This window comes from Salmo salar, chromosome ssa17 (assembly GCF_905237065.1).
Source record: "Salmo salar chromosome ssa17, Ssal_v3.1, whole genome shotgun sequence".
Classification (NCBI taxonomy): domain Eukaryota; kingdom Metazoa; phylum Chordata; class Actinopteri; order Salmoniformes; family Salmonidae; genus Salmo; species Salmo salar.
Window position 1 is genome coordinate 22,847,004 of NC_059458.1, and position 17,946 is coordinate 22,864,949.

Consider the following 17,946-nt stretch of genomic DNA (forward strand, 5'->3'; position numbering starts at 1 on the left):
TGTTAAAATGTTAAAATGTTCATAAATGACCAGCATGGTCAAATAATAATAATCATAGTAGTTGTCGAGGGTGCAACAAGCACGTCCGGTGAACAGGTCAGGGTTCCATAGCCGCAGGCAGAACAGTTGAAACTGGAGCAGCAGCACGGCCAGGTGGACTGGGGACAGCAAGGAGTCATCATACCAGGTAGTCCTCAGGCATGGTCCTAGGGCTCAGGTCCTCCGAGAGAAAGACAGAAAGAGAGAAAGAGAGAATTAGAGAGAGCATATTTAAATTCACACAGGACACCGGATAAGACAAGAGAAATACTCCAGATGTAACAGACTGACCCTAGCCCCCGACACATAAACTACTGCAGCATAAATACTGGAGGCTGAGACAGGAGGGATCAGAAGACACTGTGGCCCCATCCGATGATACCCCGGACAGGGCCAAACAGGCAGGATATAACCCCACCCACTTTGCCAAAGCACAGCCCCCACACCACTAGAGGGATGTCTCCAACCACCAACTTACCGTCCTAAGACAAGGCCGAGTATAGCCCACAACGATCTCCACCATGGCACAACCCAAGGGGGGGCGCCAACCCAGACAGGAAGACCACGTCAGTGACTCAACCCACTCAAGTGACGCACCCCTCCCATGGACGGCATGGAAGAACACCAGTAAGCCAGTGACTCAGCCCCTGTAAAAGGGTTAGAGGCAGAGAATCCCAGTGGAAAGAGGGGAACCGGCAAGGCAGAGACAGCAAGGGCGGTTCGTTGCTCCAGCCTTTCCGTTCACCTTCACACTCCTGGGCCAGACTATACTTATTATGTTCAACATAGGAGGGCCAAGCACAGGAAGCAGCTCTTTCAGTAGTTTAGTTGGAATAGGGTCCAGTATGCAGCTTGAGGGTTTGGAGGCCATGATTATTTTCATCATTGTGTCAAGAGATATAGTACTAAAACACTTTAGTATCTCCCTTGATCCTAGGTCCTGGCAGAGTTGTGTAGGCATCAAGGAATCTTTGGGTTGTCTGAGAATTTATAGCACGACTTTTAATGCTCCTTGGTTGGGGTCTGAGCAGATTATTTGTTGCAATTGCAAACGTAATAACATGGTGGTCCAATAGTCCAGGATTATGAGGAAAAACATTAAGATCCACAACATTTATTCCATGGGACAAAACTAGGTCCAGAGTATGACTGTGGCAGTGAGTAGGTCCAGAGACATGTTGGACAAAAACCACTGAGTCGATGATGGCTCCGAAAGCCTTTTGGAGTGGGTCTGTGGACTTTTCCATGTGAATGTTAAAGTCACCAAAAATTAGAATATTATCTGCTATGACTACAAGATCCGATAGGAATTCAGGGAACTCAGTGAGGAACACTGCATATGGCCCAGGAGGCCTGTAAACAGTAGCTATAAAAAGTGAGTGAGTAGGCTGCATAGATTTCATGACTAGAAGCTCAAAAGACGAAAACGTCATTGTTTTTTTTTTGTAAATTGAAATTTGCTATCGTAAATGTTAGCAACACCTCCGCCTTTGCCGGATGCACGGGGGGTATGGTCACTAGTGTAACCAGGGGTGAGGCCTCATTTAACACAGTAAATTCATCAGGCTTAAGCCATGTTTCAGTCAGGCCAATCACATCAAGATTATTATCAGTGATTAGTTCATTGACTATAACTGCCTTGGAAGTGAGGGATCTAACATTAAGTAACCCAATTTTGAGATGTGAGGTATCACAATCTCTTTCAATAATGGCAGGAATGGAGGAGGTCTTTATACTAGTGAGATTGCTAAAGCGAACAGCGCCATTTTTAATTTTGCCCAACCTAGATCGAGGCACAGACACGGTCTCAATGGGGAAAGCTGAGCTGACTACGCTGACTGTGCTAGTGGCAGACTCCACTAAGCTGGCAGGCTGGCTAACAGCCTGCTGCCTGGCCTGCACCCTATTTCATTGTGGAGCTAGAGGAGTTAGAGCCCTGTCTATGTTCGTAGATAAGATGAGAGCACCCCTCCAGCTAGGATGGAGTCTGTCACTCCTCAACAGGCCAGGCTTGGTCCTGTTTGTGGGTGACTCCCAGAAAGAGGGCCAATTATCTACAAATTCTATCTTTTGGGAGGGGCAGAAAACAGTTTTCAACCAACGATTGAGTTGTGAGACTCTGCTGTAGAGCTCATCACTCCCCCTAACTGGGAGGGGGCCAGAGACAATTAATCGATGCCGACACATCTTTCTAGCTGATTTACACGCTGAAGCTATGTTGCGCTTGGTGACCTCTGACTGTTTCATCCTAACATCGTTGGTGCCGACGTGGATAACAATATCTCTATACTCTCTACACTCGCCAGTTTTAGCTTTAGCCAGCACCGTCTTTAGATTAGCCTTAACGTCGGTAGCCCTGCCCCCTGATAAACAGTGTATGATCGCTGGATGATTAGTTTTAAGTCTAATACTGCGGGTAATGGAGTCGCCAATGACTAGGGTTTTCAATTTGTCAGAGCTAATGGTGGGAGCCGTCGGCGTCTCAGACCCCACAACGGGAGGAGTAGAGACCAGAAAATGGGGAGAACCGGTTGAAAGTTTCTGTCGGCCGAATAAGCGACACCGGTTGAGCATTCCTACAGCGTTTTCCTCCAGAAGCCATGAGAAAGTTGTCCGGCTGCGGGGACCGTGCGAGGGGGTTTATACTAACGTTACTATCTGTACTTACTGGTGGCACAGACGCTGTTTCATCCTTTCCTACACTGAAATTACCCTTGCCTAACGATTGCGTCTGAAGCTGGGCTTGCAGCACAGCTATCCTTGCCGTAAGGCGATCGTTCTCCTGTATATTATAAGTACAACGACTGCAATTAGAAGGCATCATGTTAATGTTACTTAGCTTCGGCTGTTTGAAGTCCTGACGAACCATATCCAGATAAAACCTCCGGGGTGAAAAAGTTGAATGAAAAAAGTTGAGTGAGGGAAAAAGTAAAAATATACGGTAATGAAAAAGTAAAAAACCGTCAGGTAGCAAAGTAAGATCGGCAACAAAACGCACAGCAGCGTAAACAAGTCTGCAAGTTGTGACCGGAAACTGCAAGTCTGCAAGTTGTGACCGGAAAATCAATGGCATCTGCTTCCCCAAAACACATATTTTCTTTCTCAAATCAAGTACAGCCCCATATTTTACCAGGAAGTCTGTCCCCATCAGTGAACACTGGTCTGCGTCGTTGGCAACTACAAAATCCCTGGTCAGATTCAAACTGTCAATGTTCATGACTGTGGACCAGCTCCCCAGGACAGAGAGAACCCGTCCATTTGCTACATTAACCATACTGTGGTATGGTTGCAGTGTACCATTCTTACCTCCCAGAAGCATTTCTACATACCTGTTTGTGTACCATGGAAACCTGGGCCCCCGAGTCCGCCATGACCTCACATTCAAAGTCAGCAATTTTGCCCTCCAGGTAAACCCCACAACACTTGAAGTAATCCTCGCTGTTGTCTAGTCAGCTGTGCATGTAGTTGAAGCTGACGCTGTGCTGTCCTTTTCCATGCAAGGACAGTTTTTTTTTAATGTGCAATGTGCAACCACAGTGCCAGCAGGCCCTGCTATTGGTCAATTTAGGTCGTCCTCTGTCGCTCCTAGATCTCTTTCTCCCCTGGTCTGGTCTGTCTCCTCCCGTGGTGTCCACCGTTGCTACTGAAGAAGACCCTGGAAACGCTCTGCTGCTTTGGTATGTCTCCCTCTGATGTGGCTGCCTCGCTGCCAGATGCTGCACCTCTGTCCACAGCTGTGCAACGCTCTCACACAATGACTCAAACATCTCTTCTGGAACTCTGACAGTCTCCAACTGGAGGCAGAGCAACCTTGCTTATCCCACACATGTTCACTTTGTATTGTGCAGTATCTTTGCTTTCAGCAATTCTAGCTGCCTTATCTGATCAAGCTCTGTAGTAATGCTCATTGCCTCTTCCAACGTTTTTGGTTCTGCCTTCCGCAGGTGCACACGAAGATCACTGCCCCCAATGTCTCGTGCCAGTGAATCACGTGTGCTTGCGCTATAATCTGGATGAGATTTTGATGCTAGGCTGCTTTAATTATGCCTAAAATCAAAAATGCGCGATTCCAGTCAGCATGTTCCGGTGGCTCAAAATGCCTCTGCAAAGCCACTTTCATGCTGTTGTAATCGTTCTTTGTATCCTGAGGTAAAATACTACAAAATCTCAGATTATTTCTCTTTAGTAAAAGCATAAGAAAAGTTCAAACGATTTGCCGCGCACCATCCATTCACTTGCGCTGCTAACTCAAATTATTCAATTCAAACAGTCCATTCCTCTTCTTTCCCCTCGAAAGATTCTGGCATGAACACCGGCCAGTCAATTCGCCTGTCCATGGAACCCGGTTGATCCACCACCAGCTGTCGGTCGGTGGTTGTTGATTGCTGTTCCCGGTTTGTTCGACTTCTCTCTCCATTTTCCCATGCCGCTAACCAGCTAAAATTAGCCAAGCTCGAGAGTTGCTGTTAGCTAGGTGACGTGCTGATCCTACCGCTGCCACCAATTTGTAGCGAACCTGTAAATCCACCGAAACTCGCACGTTGTTTGTGGACTACCGTAAACAGTCTAGGACACTGATTTCCCGTGGAATAATCAAGTTGCATTTTATTTGGATGAACTACTTGAGTAAAAGTCTAAAAGTATTTGGTTTTAAATATACTTAAGTATCAAAAGTAAAAGTATTAATAATTTCAAAGTCTTTAGATGGCAGGATTTTCTTGTTTTTTTTTACATTTATTTCCGGATAGCCATGGGCACACTCCAACACTCAGACATCATTTACAAACGAAGCATGTGTTTAGTGAGTCCACCAGATAAGAGGCTGTAGGGATGACCAGGGATCTTCTTTTAAAAAGTGTGTGAATTAGACAATTGTATTATCCTGCTAAGCATTCAAAATGTAATGAGTACTTTTGGGTGTCAGGGAAAATTTATGGAGATAAAAGTACATCATTTAGTGAAGTGAAGTAAAAGTAATAGTTGTCCAAAATATAAATAGTAAAGTTGAGATAGCCCAAAAAACGACTTAAGTAGTACTTTAAGTATTTTTACACCACTGAGAAAAACCATGCGTGAAACATGAAACTTAAATGTGAAATTTAAAATGTTAACATACAAACACCATGTTACGATTACGGAATAACATTTTAGGCTTGAACAAATCTTGTGTTGCAATTCTGATGTACAATAATTGATTTTATTTATATAACCTTTATTTAACTAGGGAAGTTAGAGTTTCAGAGTTTCAGCAGTTTCATCTCACCAACAAAGAAAAGTACACCCATCGGCCTGTGCATAACACAATATAAAATAAAACCTACGTCTGGGAAATAGGAAAGAGGTATCCTGCACGTTTTCAAGAACCTCTTGACGTTACCCTAGGATAGGGGGCGCCACAGCGCATTTTGGAAAAAATTCGTGCCCATTTTCAACGGCCTACTAATCAAACTCAGAAGCTAGGATATGCATATAATTAATACCTGTGGATAGAAAACACCCTAAAGTTTCTAAAACTGTTTGAATGGTGTCTGTGAGTATAACAGAACTCATATGGCAGTCAAAACCCCGAGACCGATTGAATCAGGAAGTGGAATTCTGAATTGTGGACTCAACTTCACGTCGTTGCCTATTATTCACACCGTGAGATATCGTTCATTGAGCACTTCCTATTGCTTCCACAAGATGTCGCCAGTCTTTACAAAGTGTTTTGAGCCTTCTACTGTCGAAACTCAGTGAATGAGACGCGTTGGAAATTGGTCACTGGGGGAGGGCCATCACCATTATGACGCCCGCGGCCCTGTCTACCCCCACCTTTGGAAACGTTTTGAAACACAATGAAATCATCCCCCTCGAATCTTATTGGCTCTCTTGTTGAAACAGGCCCTGAAGATTTATGTTATACAACGTTTGACATGTTTGAACGAACCTAAATGGGAAAAAAATGTTTTATTTCGAAACGGCTGTGGCGCGCTCGGCAGAGTAGTTGGATACAGCATTCGGACGCGCTAACAACAGCAAGCTAATGGAACATAAAGGATGGACTTTTTCGACCGAAAATACATCTGTTGTGGACCTGGGATTCCTGGAAGTGCTTTCTGATGAAGACAACTAAAGGTAAGGGATTATTGACAATATTATACAACATTAGATGTGATATGCGATTGTTCCAAGATGGCGCCGAGCTGTATTTACTAGCTCATTTTCTGAGTATCGCATCCCCTTTTATCGCTAAGTGTGATTACCCAGTAAAGTTATTTTTAAATCTGGTATGACAGGTGCTTTCAAGAGATATTCATCTATAAATCTTAGAATGACAATATTACATTTTAAACATGTTTTTGAATAGTAATTCAGTAAATTGTAGCTCTGTTTCCCTGGATTGCATTTGACGGGAAAATAGTTAGTCAACGTCAGACGCCGATGTAAAATGCTGTTTTCATATATAAATATGAACTTTATTGAACAAAAGAATGCATGCATTGTGTAACATGATGTCCTAGGTGTGTCATCTGATGAAGTTTGTAAAAGGTTAGTGCTGCATTTAGCTGTTTTTTGGTTATTTGTGATGCATGTGGTTGGTCGGAAAATGGCTATGTTGCTGCTTTTTATGATGGACTCCTCTAACATAATCTAATGATTTGCTTTTCCTGTAAAACCTTTTTGAAATCGGACGACGTGGGTCAATTCAGGAGAGGTGTATCTATAAAACGATATGAGACAGTCCTATATTTGAAAAAAAAAAATATTAAATTTCGTTATGCTAATGTCGCTAGGAGTTTTCCCTGGATTTTGATCCCGCTGACGGGACGAGACACTGAAGAGGTTTTAAAAGTCTCCATTCTCTATTACTCCTCAGTTGAGTTTACTTGACATTTAGGTAGCTAATATAATGGATTTGTTTGCCAGCACAAGTCTAGATAGCATTAGCTGTATTATGCCTACAACAACAGTGAAGTTTCAGTCCACTAGGTGTATCTCTACAGCATGGACATATCTCTTGGTGACGTGAACATCCCCATGCATGCACCTTATCAAAATATGACTAATTAAATATTGCAATATCCCATTCTCTGGGCTCTGTCTGCAATCATAACCAGTAGTGTATACCAGGAATAATGAAACAGAATAATAATAGATGTTTGGTGAATCTATTAATTATGTATGACCTCTGGAGTGTTTGCCACTCAAAATATTTTTTTATAGAATATTTGGACAGAGGTTAAATGTAGGCTAAGTCTAACATAAGCTTATTTCCACACTTTACAATAACGTTATTGCAGTTGTGGTGTCCCATGTCTACCCCGGGGTTGGTAATAGAGGGGAGACACGTGAGGCGACGTTGGCTCCCTCTGCTGGGAATATGGGAGCTGGGCACCCCGACACGGACAGCTCCAAGTAGAGGTAATTAGGGGAAAGTGCCAACCAGCCGTGGAGGCCAAATAAAAGGAGCACTGTGGCACATCGCGAGAGAGAACGGGGAGAGACCGACACCAAGCAAAAGTAGAGGAGAAGGACCCCGCCAAACCTCAGTGATTTTCTTTGTTATGTTTATTTTATGTCCTAGTAAAGTTGTTTTTGCGGACTAAAATCTCCCTGTCTCTGTGTCAATCTCTGCACGCTCAACCCAACACCCCACCGTTTACCACACAGTGGTCTTAGGTAGGCTATTCCCTCCATCTCGGCACTGCTGCCCAGTTGAAGAGCTTGTGATCTCCATGCAGCACCACGCGCCTTTGGAAAAGCACCTCTCAGCCTCAGAAGATGCCCTTCTGGAGACATGCAGCCATAGTCGTTATACCCTAATGTAGGCCTATTTGCCTACTAGCCAAATAAAGTGCAGAGCATGCATGTTGAGTGCAACTCATCATTCCAATATTTGAATAGTTGCAATAGGAACTAAATCAAAGAGAATAGAACAGTCTTATTCATTTGTTTATTGAAATCCATGTGTGTATTCAAAATGATCTAAATTCTCCAAAGTTCTTTAGCCTGTCACTTCAATAATTCAATGTTTAATAAAATAAATAGGCCTTCAACTTCTAGACATTACAATTTAGGCTTGGGTACTGGTACTCATTTTGGGTACTGGTCTTAGAACACTGTGTTTTAGAACTGTTTTTATTATAGTCCTCCCCTTAAAAAGAGACCCTAGCTCACAGGCCTATAAATATAGCCTCTAAATACATTTTAAACAAAATAGCTGAAGAAGCACATGCAGTGGCTAATAGGGAAAACATATCTGGCAAAAATAATAGGTTAGAGTGCGCAGCTGAACACTATGCTGGAACAACACCAGGTTTGTTATTTTTGATAAAAACAAAACCGCTATTAATTAAATACGAATACCAAACTTGTTTTTGCGTCGATTCCGTGACACGTTTAGCTTTTAACAGCTAGAAAACACCGCTAACCAAACAACAGTGCTAGGTGGCTGTACTACAGACACCGGTCATTGTCGTGGGAAAGACGCATTGTTAAAAACTTTTGAAAAACAACTGGTTGCAGTAAATAGCCAACTTGGATACTAAGGAGATCCTGAGGGAAATCGATGAGTACCAACAGCTTTACGCTATGGAGGAACAACATAGTCCATCATGGAAAGATCCGACTACCTCACACAAAAGAACTCGAACCCGACAAAAAAAGAAAAACAGATTAATCTACAGACACGGACGATTTACTTACCCGTGAAGTAGAGGTCTGTCGTTGAGCCCTTGAGCAGGGCGTTGACCCTGGATGCTTCTGTGTGTCGCTTTGAATGGGAGTCTGTTGGTTGACTGGTGTGGTGCAGTTGTTGAGCGTCTTCACTTCAAGTATATTGTATGTTTTGGATATTCAATTTTAAAAAAATTAAAAAACAATAGGCTTTAGATAGTCTTGACCATTTGGGACACCTTGGCTATTTCGCTCAGGACAGATTATAACAAAGACTTAATCAATATTTTGATTTGTATCATTTACTGATATGGAGATAGCCTCTGCGTGAAGGGGTTGTGCAATGCTAAATTTTGATATTAAAACAGTCATATGCCTAATTTTAGGCCTACAGTCTGTGCTCCCAAATACTTGAAAAACGGTGATTCATTTGGGTACATGATCACCACAGTAGCCCCACGCAGATATATCAATAAATTATTAAATGATATGGTCATTAAATAACACACAACTGCATGGCATATTTAGATAGTGGAAATAGCCTAAATCATATTTAGTTTCTATTTTGCAGCTCAGGCGTTTATTCTAGACAAGGCACTTCTGTGTGTTATTAGTATCATTCTCACACAAGTCATTTGCTGAAGGCCCAAGCTTATACTATGTCATCTACTGCTATAACGTCTTATCGAATGCCAGAAATGAAACCGGAAGCCACAAAGCAACTCTAACGTCTGGGCTACAGTTGCTTGATTGACTAGCTAACTTCAGCTAGCTACTTTCGGTTCATGTCCTTTGCAGATGCCACATATCTTTTAAAAGTTTGTAAATATAAAAAAGATCTGTAACCGAGTAAAGGGAGAAGTAAAGTAAGAATTCATTCATAGTCGTAACAGGGTTTGTATGTTTACAGAGTTTAATGATTCTTTTTCAAGTTTATGATCCTAACAATTTACATATGGATTTTCTTACGATCCTAACGATATATAAGTTCAGCCTTTTGGCAGATATCTGTCTCCATACATGTAAGCTATAAACATAAATATATTTTCACAATGAGCACTTGTCTCTCCAATACATCTTTATAGTTGTTGGTTAGCTATCTAGGAAATTTTAGTAATATTAGCATAGACATGACCTGAGTCAAAACACCTCAAAAACAAGACATGGTATCAAGAACGAGCGAAACGAGCCACTTATGATTCCCCACATGGCAGTTTCTTGTCATTCTTCCTAGCAATCTGGCCATCCAGAATCTCAATAAAAGTTTAATAAAAAAATACAATGCAAAATAAAATAAAGCAAGTTCACATTTTCCCAGTTTATTCATTAAATCTAGTTAAGGAGGAAAATTATGCCTTAGCAGCCTGAATGGAGGATGCTTTATTTACGAGTGTAAAGGGCTGTCGCGGAGGATGGCTTTGTGGCTTCCGGTTTCATTTCTGGCATTCGATAAGACGTTATACCAGTTTATTAAAGAAAGAACACGTTAGACAAAAACAAGAAACCGACAGCCAAACAGTCCTGTCAGGTGCAAACACTAAACAGAAACAATTACCCACAAAACCCAAAGGAAAAACATGCTCCTTATGTGTGACTGTCATGTCCTGGCCAGTATAAGGGTTAATTAGTATTGTAGTTTGGTCAGGACGTGGCAGAGGGTATTCGTTTTATGTTGTTCGGGGTGGTGTGTTTGTTAAAAGGGTGTTTGATTTAGTATTTCCGGGTTTTGGTTTATGTTTAGGTATTTCTATGTTTAGTCTAGTGTGTCTGGTTCTATGTTGAGTTAATTGGGGTTGGACTTCCAATTGAAGGCAGCTGTTTGGTGTTGCCTTTGATTGGAAGTCCTATATTAGTTGGGTGTGTTTGTCTTGTATTTTGTGGGAGATTGTTCTGTGTTTCGCCTTGTGCCTTACCAGACTGTTTTTGTTGATCGTTCGTGTTTTGTTATTTTGGTACGTTCATTTTGAAAGTAAATAAACATCAAGATGAGCCTGCACATACCTGCTGCGTTTTGGTCCTCCTTCACCGACGACAACCGTGACAGAATCTCCCACCAACAATGGACCAAGCAGCAGAGGAAGGAGCAGAGGGACTTCGAGTTGGACTGGTGGGAAAAATGGACATGGGAGGAAGTTCTGGACGGGGCCGGACCTTGGCACCAGGCTGGGGAGTATCGCCGCCCGCAGTGGGAAATTGAGGCAGCCAAGGCAGAGAGGCGGAGGTACGAGGCCATGGACGCGCTGAGGGAGAAGCACGAGAGGAACGAAATATTTTTGGGGGGGGCACACGGGTAGTTTGGCTAGGCGTAGGAAGAGCCGGAAGCCAGCTACACGTGGTTATATGGAGGAGCGTATGGGGTGGAGAGCGCTATGTTTCGCTGAGGAGCGCACTATCTCACCCATACGCACGCACAGTCCGGTGCGCGTTATTCCAGCCCCTAGCAGGTGCCGTGCTAGAGCGGGCATCCAGCCTGGTAGGAGGATGCCTGCGCAGCGCATCTGGTCGCCGGTACGCCTCCGAGGACCAGGCTACCCAACTCCCGCTTTACGCACGGCTACCATCAGGCCCCTGCACAGCCCAGTCTGCCCTGTACGAGCACCCCGCTCGTACAGGGCTACTAGTTCCATCCAGCCAAGGCGGGTTGTGCAGGAGGTAAGATCTAGACCGACTGTGTGCCTCCATAGCCCTGGGTTTCCAGCTCCTGTCTCTCGTGCGAACCCGAAAGTGCGTCAACCCAGTCCGACTCGTCCTGTTCCCGCTCCCCGCACTAGCCTGGAGGTGCGTGTTCAAAATCTGGTAAGCCCAGTACCAGCACCACGCACCAGGCTTCAAGTGCGTAAACCCAGCCTCACCAGTCAACAGTCGTCAGAGCTGCCCGCCAGTCAACAGTCGTCATCGGAGCTGCCCGCCAGTCAACAGTCGTCATCGGAGCTGCCCGCCAGTCAACAGTCGTCATCGGAGCTGCCCGCCAGTCAACAGTCGTCATCGGAGCTGCCCGCCAGTCAACAGTCGTCATCGGAGCTGCCCGCCAGTCAACAGTCGTCATCGGAGCTGCCCGCCAGTCAACAGTCGTCATCGGAGCTGCCCGCCAGTCAACAGTCGTCATCGGAGCTGCCCGCCAGTCAACAGTCGTCATCGGAGCTGCCCGACTGCCCTGGACTGCCGGAGCGGCCAGACTGCCCTGGACTGCCGGAGCGGCCAGACTGCCCTGGACTGCCGGAGCGGCCAGACTGCCCTGGACTGCCGGAGCGGCCAGACTGCCCTGGACTGCCGGAGCGGCCAGACTGCCCTGGACTGCCCCGAGCTGCCAGACTGCCCCGAACTGCCAGACTGCCCCGAACTGCCAGACTGCCCCGACTGCACCCCGGCGATGCCAGAGTGGCCCGACAGCCTGGAACGGCCGGAACCAGAGCCACCTCCAGATATTGGTTGGGTTGGGGAGGGGGGGTGTAGCACAGTGCCGTCGTTGACAGCAGCCACCCTCCCTTCCCTCCCTTTAGTAGAGGGGGATTTTGGTTTTGTTGTTTGGGGTTGTTGTTTTTTTGTTATTTATTTTTTTAAGGTGCTTCCGGGGTTACCACCTTTAAGGGGGGGGTACTGTCACGTCCTGGCCAGTATAAGGGTTAATTAGTATTGTAGTTTGGTCAGGACGTGGCAGAGGGTATTCGTTTTACGTGGTTCGGGGTGGTGTGTTTGTTAAAAGGGTGTTTGATTTAGTATTTCCGGGTTTTGGTTTATGTTTAGGTATTTCTATGTTTAGTCTAGTGTGTCTGGTTCTATGTTGAGTTAATTGGGGTTGGACTTCCAAGTGAAGGCAGCTGTTTGGTGTTGCCTTTGATTGGAAGTCCTATATTAGTTGGGTGTGTTTGTCTTGTATTTTGTGGGAGATTGTTCTGTGTTTCGCCTTGTGCCTTACCAGACTGTTTTTGTTGATCGTTCGTGTTTTGTTATTTTGGTACGTTCATTTTGAAAGTAAATAAACATCAAGATGAGCCTGCACATACCTGCTGCGTTTTGGTCCTCCTTCACCGACGACAACCGTGACAGTGACTCCCAATCAGCAACAACGAGCTTCAGCTGTGCCTGATTGGGAGCCACACACGGCCCAAAACAAAGAAATACAAAAACATAGAAAAAGGAACATAGAACGCCCACCCAATGTAACACCCTGGCCTAACCAAAATAAAGAACAAAAACCCCTCTCTATGGCCAGGGCGTTACAACGAGCCAGTATACGGGGACACGATAGTGAAGATCTAGCACCCATGCACAATCGGCTGCCTAGGCTAATCAGACAGAGGGTTTTATTTGCTCTGAGTGCCTTTCATACTTCCACATAGTCAACATCCAACTATGGCAATCAACATGTAAAATATTGTTTTTCCATCACAATTTGTATCTCTCAATCTTTTAGTATTATATTGACGTAATTATTTGTACTACAACACAGTGATTTTTAACCTGCATCTGCGTCTTGCGTTCTGTTCTATTGTTTATTCTTCCATGTGTATTGGCCTGTCCCATCTGCTGGAAGTGTTCCAAACGTAAGCCAATATCTTTACTGTGAATATTACCATAAATGTTTCATTATTTGAGTCTCCTCCTTGAAGTTTGATGTAAATATATTTTTCATATCAACAATTGTATCTCTAGCTCTCTCAGGATCAAATAATGATTCCAGGTCAACAACATATTCAGATTTTGAAAGTAAGAAAGGGAAAGTGTGCTCCATATGCTCCAACATCCCTGGTTCTCTAGGTATGATATGTTGAATGATATCCAGAGCAGGACAAAGAACTGCATGCTGATTGGCTGAAAGCTGTGGTATATCAGATCATAGACCACGGGTATGACAAAACTTGTATTTTTACTGCTCTAATTATGTTGGTAACCAGTTTAATATAGCAATAAGTCACCTCTGGGGTTTTTGGTATATTGTCAATATACCACGGCTAAGGACTGTATCCAGGCACTTCGTGTTGTGTTGTGCAAAGAACAGCCCTTAGTCAAGGCACACCAACATTCAAAAGTTTGGGGTCACTCTGGGATGCTGGCCTTCAAGGCAGAGTTGCAAAGAAAAGCCATATCTCAGACTGGCCAAGAAAAAGAAAAGATTAAGATGGGAAAAAGAACACAGACACTGAACAGAGGAACTCTGCCTAGAAGGCCAGCATCCTCTTCACTGTTGGCCAGTCGCCGCTTCACTGTTGACATTGAGACTGGTGTTTTGCTGGTACGATTTAATGAAGCTCCCAGTTGAGGACTTGTGAGGTGTCTGTTTCTCAAACTAGACACTCTAATGTACTTGTCCCCTTGCTCAGTTGTGCACCGGGGCCTCCCACTCCTCTTTCTATTCTGGTTAGAGCCAGTTTGCGCTGTTCTGTGAAGGGAGTAGTACATAGCGTTGTACGAGATCTTCAGTTTGTTGGCAATTTCTCGCATGGAATAGCCTTCATTTCTCAGAACAAGAATAGACTGATGAGTTTCAGAAGAAAGTTCTTTGTTTCTGGCCATTTTGAGCCTGTTATCGAACCCACAAATGCTGATACTCAACTTGTCTAAAGAAGGCCAGTTTTATTGCTAATTTAATCAGAACAACAGTTTTCAGCTGTGCTAACATAATGGCAAAATGGTTTTCTAATGATCAATTAGCCTTTTAAAATGATAAACTTGGATTAGCTAACACAACGTGCCATTGGAACACACATTTCTGATCAATTTGATGTTATTTTAATGGACAAAAAAATTTGCTTTTCTTTCAATAACAAGGACATTTCTAAGTGACCCCAAACTTTTGAACGGTGGTGTATATTGGCCATATATGACTCCCTTCGGGCATTTTGTTAAGTATAACCAGACTACCAACACCAGCAAGGCTGTGATAACCAGAGAGAGTGAGGAAGAGACTATAATTGTTATAACCTTTGAATAATGTGAATTATAATGAAATGTTAATCCATGCAACAAAAATGTATGATATTTTGAGGAAAATATTTCATTGTGTGAATGTTTTTGTGCGCGTGTCTCATACAGTAGGCCTATAGGTCAATGGCTATAAGCTGGTGAATCAAAAGCCCTCAGACTCAGTGGACAGGAGGAAAATTAAATGAACTATAGTTATTAAGTTACCTTTGAATATTACAGTATTGCCAACCTTTGTTGCATTATAGTACAGTGATCCTATCAATTCTAAATTGTATATGTAATTCTATGCATTGTAGCCAATTATACACACAGGGAGGTGCCAACGACCAGCTATTGGCACGACTACAGCAAGGAATATAGAAAAACATGTTATTAAAGTTATTTAAACCACTACTACTTTTAAAACTACTAGTCTTAGCACCTGTAAGTCACGTTTGAAGGATGATGCCAACAAGAAGAGGAGGAGGATATGAAAGAAATGAAACAAGAAGAAGAGCAAGTGGACCAGCAACCTGAGCCTGGCGTTAACGTTAGACATGCAGAAATCAGTAGCGCTGCTATAGACGACAAAGAAAAGGAGAGAAATTAAAAAGCTACATCAAGACAAACCAATTGGGCAGTGAAGTGCTTTCTGGAATGGCTGTCAGAAAAGTGGATAAACATCGATCTGGCAAGTGTTTCAAAACAGGAGATGGGTAATATTCTCCTGAGTTTCTACGCCACCGCAAGGACTGCTAAAGGAGACCGATATGGAATCAACTGCTTTGCTGGACTTTGAGCAGGCCTACATCACCATTTAAATTAGCCTCCACTGAGCCGGTCTTGGTGCCTGATGAGAGATACTGAGTTCCTAAATGCAAACAATGTCTTTGCTGGTATCATAAAACAGCTGAGAAGGGAGGTCGGGGACAGAACCAACCACCACCCCGCTATAACAGACTCACAGGAGGACCTAAAAATCCTCTGCGAGTCCGAAGCCTTGAGCCCCGCCACCCTTGATGATTACTGAATAAGGTGTCGTTTGATTTGCATTTGCACTTTGGCCAAAGAGGCAACGAAGGAAATCGCAAACTGAAGCCAGACTCATTCGTAATAAATGAGGACAAAAATGGATCGAGATACGCAACACCGAGTTTCAATAAAGAAACCAAGAAAGACAAAAATCCAATGGAAAGAGACGGAGATACTCGTCGCGGCTGTTTGTGAAAACCTAGGGAACGAGCTCTGCCCGGTGACATCGCTAGAAAAAGATCTCTTTAAATTACCAGAACATGCCCCAGCGTTTTATCTACACCCCAGACGAAAGCTCTCCGATGATGACAACGTCTGGTATACCATGGACCCAATGGGACTCAACACCCTTTCATCAATGCTGCCTCGTCTGTGCAAGGAAAACATTTTGTTCAAATAGCTAGGCTGCTATACAGTATATGAATATAATAATTGTCATTATTTCTCTCTCTCTCTCTCTCTCTCTCTCTCTCTCTCTCTCTCTCTCTCTCTCTCTCTCTCTCTCTCTCTCTAGGAGGCTGGCACTGCCTCGTCTGTGCAAGAAAAACATTTTGTTCAAATAGCTAGGCTGCTATACAGTATATGAATATAATAATTGACATTATTCATCGCTCTCTCTCTCTCTCTCTCTCTCTAGAAGGCTGGCACATCCGGTAGGTATACCGGATTTCAGTCTAGTGAGACCAAGTGTTTGGACGCGCTGATCCATGATCGACGCTCCTTCACTGCTCTCCTGTCCTAGAAAAATCCCTTGATGGATTGTCCTAGGAATACATTTGGTATTGTTAGCCCTTTTCTATTACTTTTGCTCACGAATGTATGTTCTTTTGTTGACATAAAAAGTTATTCAGAATACCAGTGGTGGAAAAAGTACTTAATTGTCATACTTGAGTAAAAGTAAAGATACCTTAGTAGAAAATTGTAAAAGTGAAAGTCACCCAGTAAAATACTACTTAAGTAAAAGTCTAAAAGTATTTGGTTTTAAATATACTTAAGTATCAAGAGTAAAAGCATTTCATTTCACATTCCTTATATTAAGGAAGCATTTGTGTTTGGCCAGGGGCACACTTCAACACTCAGACATTCATTTACAAAGGAAGCATTTGTGTTAAGTGAGCCAGTTCAGAGGCAGGGGATGACCAGTGATGTTCTCTTGATGTGTTTGAATTGGACCATTTTCCTGTCTGCTAAGCATTCAAAATGTAACAAGTACTTTTGGGTGTCAGGGAAAATTTATGGTGTAATTTTTACATGATTTTCTTTTGGAATGTAGTGGAGTAAAAGTAAAAGTTGTCAAAATATTAATAGTAAAGTACAGATACCCCCCAAAATTACTTAAGTAGTACATTAAAGTAGTTTTACTTAAGTACTTTATACCACTGGAAAATACTACAACTGAATTTAGGCTAATTAGTAGCCTAGCTAGAGGTAACCCACCATCTATTCCCCACACCTTCTGTTTCCCCTGCCCTAAAATATTTTGGGTTTCAGTTACTGCATATTGTGCCAGGTGTTGCTTTTGGGGCCTTTGTGCACTGTCTGGGACAGAACCGGTAGTCAGGACGACTACCATCCAGCAGCTCTCCTATGCAGGTCTGGAGGCCAGAGGGATAATGAGTGTGAGCGGACACAGAGCTGAAAGCTCTCTTAGTTGATATTGGAAGCCGTCCACGGAAAATAGGAAGAAATGGAGTAACATCCTAATAGCTGCGTGCGACAACAAGGCAGTTGTTCCTGAGAAATGGCGCCCAGCTGCGCTTGAGACCCCGGCGTTAGACACCTACTTCACTCATTTCACAATGAATGGAAATGTAATGTGTATCACAAATAAATAGCTATCGATGCTGTGACCATCCCCCCCAAAATGTCATTGTGGTTTCTATTCTGATCTGCTGTATCAATGTATTTTCTACAATGTTTCAGCACTGTTTCAGTACCATGGACAGCGCCCCTAGAAAGCAAGGTTCTGGAACTATCAACCAGCACTTGGGTAGTTTTTCTTTACATGGCAGTCAATACGACAACAACTAACGACCACAGATCGCCTGAAATGTTACTTGACAACCAGTGTTAGTGAATGTAGCATCATGTTTTGTCAGAAAATGTATAGTTTGGTAAATAATCTTGATTTTTAATTCTGGTAACCCGTTGTATAAAAGCAATAATACATTCGAGGCCATGTGTTATGACATTTTTATCATGGCTGTGGTGTGGTCATAGCCAAGAGGCGAAGCTTCTCATGTATTATTGCTTAAATAGCATATAAACATAATGCAATGTGTTGGTATACAGTGTGCTTGTATTGCAGCTATTAAA